The sequence below is a fragment of the Oryx dammah genome, unplaced genomic scaffold (assembly GCF_014754425.2).
Source record: "Oryx dammah isolate SB20612 unplaced genomic scaffold, SCBI_Odam_1.1 HiC_scaffold_22, whole genome shotgun sequence".
Classification (NCBI taxonomy): Eukaryota; Metazoa; Chordata; class Mammalia; order Artiodactyla; family Bovidae; genus Oryx; species Oryx dammah.
The window spans coordinates 27,545,332-27,552,892 of NW_024070206.1; the positions used below are offsets into that span (position 1 = coordinate 27,545,332).

Genomic DNA, 7,561 nt, shown 5'->3' on the forward strand with positions numbered 1-7,561 from the left:
GAGAGTCACAAAAAGAGATATTGGGGAGCTTGTATAAGGACACACAAAGACAGTGAGCTGCTGAGCTGGGATTTAAACTCAGACCTCCAGCTCTCAACCTCCATGTGAAAGTTTCATCTAGCCATAGTGCTCAGGTGTGGATGAATTCTGCTGCCGGCCCACCAGCTCCACCACTGGGTAGGCTCATTTCTATTCATGAAGACTTTTTCACTTCTGCCCAGAGCAAGCTGAGCTCTCTACAGAAAGGTGCCTTTGAAATGCACAGGTTGACAGCTTTATTTGTGGAGCCACACTGTGGTCTTTGGCTAGAGCTGGCTGGGCATGGGCTATGTGGTTGTCAGTCTTTTAAAAAATGGTGTAATATTCCCAGTGTTTTTGTTGGATAATTGCATGTCTTTAATTTGTGGGATTATAAACAGAGCAGTAACCTAGTTTAGGAGTAGCCAGAAAAAGTTATTTGATATCCACTAAGTCAAGCTTCTATTTTTAGATACCTCTGTAGAAGCGAATATTCTTACCATCAGGAAAGAAAAGCAACATCATAATATACTCTAATTGGCGTCTCTCGACTGGATAGGTTAAAAAAAAAAAAAGCCTTCGAAAGAACATAGGCAATAATTCAGCTTCTTTCTCTAATAGGTAAATATAATTTTCCTCTTAGATATTATGAGAGTTTAGGTTTTTTCAGAATAGGAGCTTTAAAGGGGGAAAAAATATCATATCTTTTAAAATTCATGGGGTTTGGAACAGTGATTAAAAAAAAAAAAAAACGACCTACCTAAATTTCTGCTTACCTTACTCATAAACTTCTGACTGTTGTTGTTTAGTCGGTAAGCTGTGTCTGACCCTTTGCAACCCCATGGGCTGCAGCACGCCAGGCTTCCCTGTCTTCCATTATCTCCCGGAGTCTGCCCAAATTCATGTCCATTCAGTTGGTGATGTCATCCAACCATCTCATCCTCTGTGTCCCCTTCTCCTCCCACCTTCAATCTTTCCCAGCATCAGGGTCTTTTCCAGTGCTTCGGCTCTTCACATCAGGCAGCCAAAGTATTGGAGCTTCAGCTTTACCATCAGTTTTTCCAGTGAATATTCAAGGTTGATTTCCTTTAGGATTGAGTGGTTTGATCTCCTTGCTTGTCCAAGGGACTCTCAGGAGTCTTCTCTAGCATCACAATTCGAAAGTATCAATTCTTTGGTGCTCAGCCTTCTTTATGGTCCAACTAGGTCGAGATAAATGAAAACATTAAACTACGTAAAATGTTTACTTATGTAGTAAATATGAAGTCCCCATAGAGTCACCATATTGGAAATAAGGACATTCATAGTCAGGGACTGCTTTTTGTCACTGTTTTATAATTTAGTTGACATGACATATTCGTAGGCAAAGAGTAGATTATTTAGATGACATTTTCCATTGGAAAACCTTTAATTGGTTTGAAAACTTGAGCCTGATTTAACTGTTCTGTCTCTGAAGACGAATCATTCCTTTCATTTAGCACATTGGTATAGTATTTAGATTAACTAGTAGGTTTGTATTTAGCCTGGCAGAATCCAAACAGCCAGATCAGATACATGCTAGCGGGCTTCCTGGGGCTCTAACAGAACTAAACACAGGGAAGAGGACTCTAGTCACTGATTTGTGATTAATGTGTGTAGACAGTAATATTTCTACCATTTTATGGATGGAGCAACTGAGGCACTGTGAGGTTAAGTGGCTTGCCCTCGATCATAAGGCTCTTTCATAAATCCAGGAAAACCATGGAGAGACTTCCCTGGTGGTCCAGTGGATAAGACTTTGTGCTCCCAATGCAGGGGGTCTAAGTTTGATCCCTGGTCTGGGAACTAGATCCAGAGAGCCACAACTAAAACCGGCACAGCAAAAATAAATAAACAATAATAAATAATAATTAAATATATATCAACAATATTATTTATTATTTAAGTCAATAAATTATAATTTATTCATAATCAACAAATCTAATATTAATTTGTTAATATTTAATAAATAAATGGTTTTAAGAAAATTATGTAAGCTGACCAGGATTTTACATCTAATTCTCACCAACTGTAAAATTTGCAAGTTACTATTTCTGTTCCTGCACAGGCAGCTTACAAACTGAAAGTTAGAAATAAAATGAGAGAAGGTTGACATCACTTTTCAGGGGAAGGAAGCTACCAAGGTTCGCCTTGACTAACAGAGCTGACATGGGTGCTGCTGTTCCCCTCTGTTGATCCCACATGGCTTCTGTCCATGAGGATTCAATCAGCCAGGGGACCGCTGGCCGGGCTGGGGGGCAGCCGACTGTAAATCTGGGAAGGCTGCAACTCTTCAGGGTCTTGAACTTTATCAGGTTTGAATGTGTGATTGTGAAAGTAAAGAGCAGAGAAATGACAGCATTCAGTAAATCAAAAGGAGAGAAGATCAAGACTGTCAGAGACAAGAGAAAAACAGACTCTGGGCACAAACCTGGCTGGAGACCCGCGTAGAGTCCCTCCAGACCTTGCCTCCTGAAAAACAAACCCATTTTTATCTAGGAAACAGTATTCTTTGTTGTGTCCCACGGATTTTTTTTTTTTTTAAGTTTTCATTATTGAGGTTTAGGTCTTGTTTTAGAAGATGGGATGCTATAAGAAAAAGAAAAACATAAAGAAAGGAAATCAGTTGGAAGAAAGTCTGGAATGATCTAGATTTTCCGCTATCAATATTGAGGCCCTTAGCTTCTGTCTCATAGATCTTTATTTACTTATTTTTTATTCCTTAACAAAATGTGATTAATGTAGCGTAAGTCTGCATAAACAGGAATACAAAACTGAAAGGTAAAAAACATGAGCGTAGTGAATGACCAGGTCAATTTAATTAGTTCTCCCCCCACGCCTTATATGTAATGCCCATCCTCAAGTCTGCCTTCCTTCACGGCCCCAGCTGTTGATTTGCTCCTATCTCCTGCCAGAAAGAAGCTTTTAGGGAGGCAGTGTTGCTGAGGATTGAGGTTCTTGGAGCAGATTACCATCTTTGTCCAATAGTCTGCTGCTGGCATTTGCAAGGGCGACAAAGAATTGCTCCTCTTCAAAGGAAACAAAAACAAGATCTACGCTTGTGTCACCCACCCTTCGTTTCCTATCATAATGTGATAAATAAGTCCCCACTGCTGTACAGAGAAAAACCCTTGCGAATGGCAGGTCTCAAAGTTGAATGAGTGCTCGAAGTTCTTTTCTGGGAACTAATTTAGCTTCAGGGGGATAGGTGGGTCACCCCCTAAATTGAAATCTGATGTAGTAGGTGTGAGTTTGTTACAATACAGATACTGGTAATAGTTCATGATTACACAGCACTTCCGATGTGCTGGGTCCCCTCAGCCCCTCACACTTAAGACCATTTTTAACCCTCTCAACCATCCTGTAAGGGAGGTGCTTCTCTCAACCCCATTTTAAAGATGAGGAAACTGAGGCAGAAAGGTCAGGCAAGTTGTCTTGGTCACTTAGCTAGGAAGGGGTGGAGTCACGACTCAAACAGGAAGGCTGGCCCAGACTCTGAGCTCCCTGGGCTCACACAGGATTCCCTCAGTGTGTGAGCTAGAGCAAACACCACCCTCCCTCCTTTTCATATGTTCATCATGAAGACTAGAGGAAAATCTGAGCATGGGCACTTTTCTAGAGAAAGAAAAAAGGCTCAGACATCTCCCTCTGTCTTGAAAGCTGTCTGTGGTACTTTGCCTAACCGGCTCTACAGGAGTGCCAACCTTCTAGACTGTAAACACTTCAGAGCCAGTAGGTGCCTCTCCGAGTTCTTCTTTGTGAGGTGCACACTCAGTACTGTTGGGCAAGGGCAGGAAACTGGAGGACTGCATATGGGCAGACAGCCTTTTGGTCCTAATTCTCTGCATATTTGCAACTTAGCTGGAGAGGTCGTATTTCTGGGTAGCAAATGCAATACTTAAAAAAAGAATTTATTGGGCACTCCCCCCCCCCTTGATTGAATCATGGAGGAGCATAAATTACTTAGCAAATTTCCAAGTGTCTATCATCTCCTTTTTCTGCTTCTCCAATGGCCCCTGCCCCAGCAGAAAACCAGTCACAAAGGTCTCTAGGCTGAGACAGCTCTGGGTCAGTGGTATGGGATGCTGACCCTAGAAAGGGCATCGCCTAAACACCTGTGGTATCACCTAGTGATACCTGCAAAGCCCAGAGAAAGCCCAGAGAAAGCCCAGGTTTCACCTGTCTAGTGGGATGGAAATTTCTGCATCTCTCTCACCTTTTTGAGACATAAATGATCCCTTTCTGTCTGATGGTCTGATTTTTCCCACTGTTGGAGGCTGAGTGAAGGGGTCAGGATTAGATGAGGTGAATGATCCTCACCTCAGAATTAAATGAGGTGGAGTTCACCTTATTTGAGTGAAGAGATGAGAAAAAAGAAAGAAAGTGAAGTTGCTCAGTCGTGTCCGACTCTTTGAGACCCCATGGACTGTAGCCTATCAGGCTCCTCCGTCCATGGGATTTTCCAGACAAGAGTGCTGGAGCGGATTGCCATTTCCTTTTCCAGAGGATCTTCCCGACCCAGGAATCGAACCTGGGTCTCCCACATTGCAGGCAGATGCTTTACCATGTAAGCCACCAGGGAAGCCCCTAGAGAAAAAAAGGCATCTTTAATTCCTGGAGCCCAGGATGAGATGATAAACAGAAGCTGGAGATGCTCAATGGCCGTTCGAAATTGAGTCTTGTCTCTAACGCTGCCAGAGAAGAGAAGATTGAAAAGGCGGAAGATGCGGGAAGAGGCCCCATAGCAGGGAAGCCAAGAGGATTCTCAGCCTCTATCCCCAGTTTCTTGCCTTGCCGTATTTCAAAGTGGTGCACGTGTGGTCGGTGGCTGTCAGGTCTGACTCTTTTGCGAACCGATGGACTGCAGTCCACCAGGCTCCTCTGTCCATGGGATTTCCCAGGCAAGAATACTGGAGTGGATTACCATTTTATCCTCCAGGGAATCTCCCTCACCCAGGGATCAAACCTCCTGCATTGGCAGACAGGTTCTTTACAGCCGAGACAGCTGGGAAGCCCATTTCAAAGAGGTTAGAAAAGGCTTAGGTGGACCTGAAGTGTGGATTCTTCATTCACCTAGGGGATGGAGGAGCGACTCAGTGCAGGAAACTGAAAACACAGCATCTGACTCCGCACAGCCCTGTTTTCAGCCCTTGATCAGGAAACTGGATATTCTTTGCTTCACCTTTGGTGAAGGGGAAGGCATCACTCAGGGCCTGGCCTCAGCATGGCTGGCAGTCCAAGGCTTTAGGCAGTGATTACAGCAGTAACTAATAATAATATATACCACACTTCATAACCCAACTCAACTTGGGGATGCCTGAATACTTGGATTGTTGCCTCCCACGTGCACACTGTCCTTCTGACGTCCACACCCTCCCCCATTAGCCTCCCTGTGATGCAGAGGCCGGGTCCCTTCCACCCACTACGTTCTGACTGAGGTTCAACAGGTCTGCTTCGGAGGATCATTGGTGCGGTGTAACACTGCCCCTCAGCAAAACCGCAGAAGTGGGCGAGAGGATAGCAGTGGTTTGGCTTTGTAGTGTAAATTCAGCATCAGCAAATAATTCAAATGGGAGCTAATCTGGGGCTTCCCTGGGGGCACAGACGGTAAATAATCTGCCTGCAATGCGGCATCTCCGTGTTCGATCCCTGGGTCCGGAAGATCCCCTGGGAGAGGAATTGACAACCCACTCCAGTATTCTTGCCGGGAGAATCTCATGGACAGAGGAGCCTGGCGGGCCACAGTCCAAAGGGTCACAAAAGAGTCACGATTGAAGCGACTTAGCTTGCATGAGCTCGGTTTAGGTCTTCAGTCTAGTGCGGGGGGTTGGGGAGTCCAGCTCAGGCCTGGAGTCCCCGGCTCTCCCGGGTCCCCAGGGCCTGGCACTCTTTGGCCGGGCAGCGGCCGCAGGTCCCGCCCGGCCCATCCGAGGTCTGAGCCGCCAAGTGGGGACTGTCAGGGTGTCGGGACGCAAGCAGGCCGCGGGGAGGGAGGCCGGCGCCGGTGTGGAATGTCTTTATCGAGATGGAGCCGCAAGCTTCTCCTTCGCTTCTTTAAGCGATCACGGAGAGACACCTTTCGATCTTTTGTCAGACATCTTGGCCCTTAATAGCTAAATTTATTTGGTTTAAAGCAGCCTGGGGAGAAGCAGCGAGGGAGAAAATCTTTCGTCGGTCATTGGGTGGCCTAGATAACAAGCTTTAAAAGAGAGAGGGAAGAAGAAAGTAAAAAGGTTAATGGATGAGGGGAGGGCTGGAAGGCGCCCAGCGTGGGGCTTTTACAACGACCCTCCCCCGGCCGCCCCCTTATCGCGGCCCTAACTTACCCGCGGCGGACGGAGTACATTAAGTCACGTAAACAGCGCGCGGAGAGGAATGCCACCGCGGTGACCTTTCGCGCGCCCACCTCCGCGCCGTGCTGGCGGCCGCCGGCGGCGCGCGGGGTCGGCGCGGGGCTGCGGGGCCGCGATCGCCAGCGCCTGGGGCCCGGAGCCCGGGACGCGGCGGTGGGCAGGGGGCTGGGGGGCGCAGGGCACACGGTGGGGCCACCTCCAGGCTGCGCGCGGCCCACGCTTCCGCAGCCGCCGCCACCTGACGTTTCTAAGCAGTATTTCGGGCTTTTAGAGAATTAAAACAAAACAACAAACCCCGTCACCATCACTGTCAGGACTCTCTGGGCGATGACCTGCGTCGGAGTGACAGCGGTGGAGTCGAGTCGGGGGGACGCGCCATCCCGACCCGGCGAGTGGGCCTGGGCGCTGGCGGGGGTGGAGGGGGGCGCCGAGGTGACCCCGTGTCCTTCGCCCAGAGCGTCCCCGGGGCGGGAAGAAATATGGCACAAGCGAGAAGGTCCCATAAATCTGGTTTGAAAAATAAAAACCAAAACCAAAAAGAGAAAAAGAAAAGAAAAGAAAAACTCTCGAATTAAAACCATGCTATTAAGTCAGAAATCGCATGTATTCGTTTTCTTCCTGAAACGTCCGCTGGAGCACCCGAGATCGGTGGAGTGACGGAGGATGCGCTGCCGTTTGCGGGGGTGATTGCGCGTCCTCTCCGGGTCTCGCGGCTCCTCCGGAAGCGGCGCACAACGGCCGCCCCCCCTGCCCCCGTCACCTTTCCCCGTTTGGCCGCCAGGCCCCCGCCCCCCCCGCCCGATTGGCGGCTGGGTTCGGCTGGATTCGAGTGGCGAAGAGCGGTGTGGCGCGCGCGGCCCAAATAAATCAGCCCTGGGGACAGGCCGCACCCGGGAGCCAGCCCCCCTCCAGGGATGAGGAGGGCAGGTCGGGGAGGCAGGCTTGCTCCGGAGGGGCCGCTCCCCGGGTCTAAATGATCCTGAGAGGAACGATTTCGTTCCAGATTAGCCAATCCCCAAGGAAGAGAGAGGCGTTAGGAAAAGAAAAGCGGGGTGGGGGTGAGGGGGGGTGGTGGATAAAGAAAGGAAAAGAAACAACTTCTAAGGACATAACCGTCTACCTGGAGCACTGTGGAGGCCTTGGCCAGCTCTTGCGGTGCCCTTCTTTCTTTG

The 7,561-nt window shown here is 48.4% G+C and overlaps 1 long non-coding RNA gene across 1 annotated transcript; it reads right to left on the minus strand.

Annotated features, from left to right (window-relative positions):
* Window positions 1-6,135: 6,135 nt before the first annotated feature.
* Window positions 6,136-6,448, minus strand: LOC120881135. Its single transcript, XR_005725225.1, has 2 exons — window positions 6,363-6,448; window positions 6,136-6,235 (listed from the first exon to the last, which is right to left on the minus strand). It is a non-coding gene; the product is annotated as an uncharacterized LOC120881135 (long non-coding RNA).
* Between the last annotated feature and the right edge of the window lie 1,113 nt (window positions 6,449-7,561).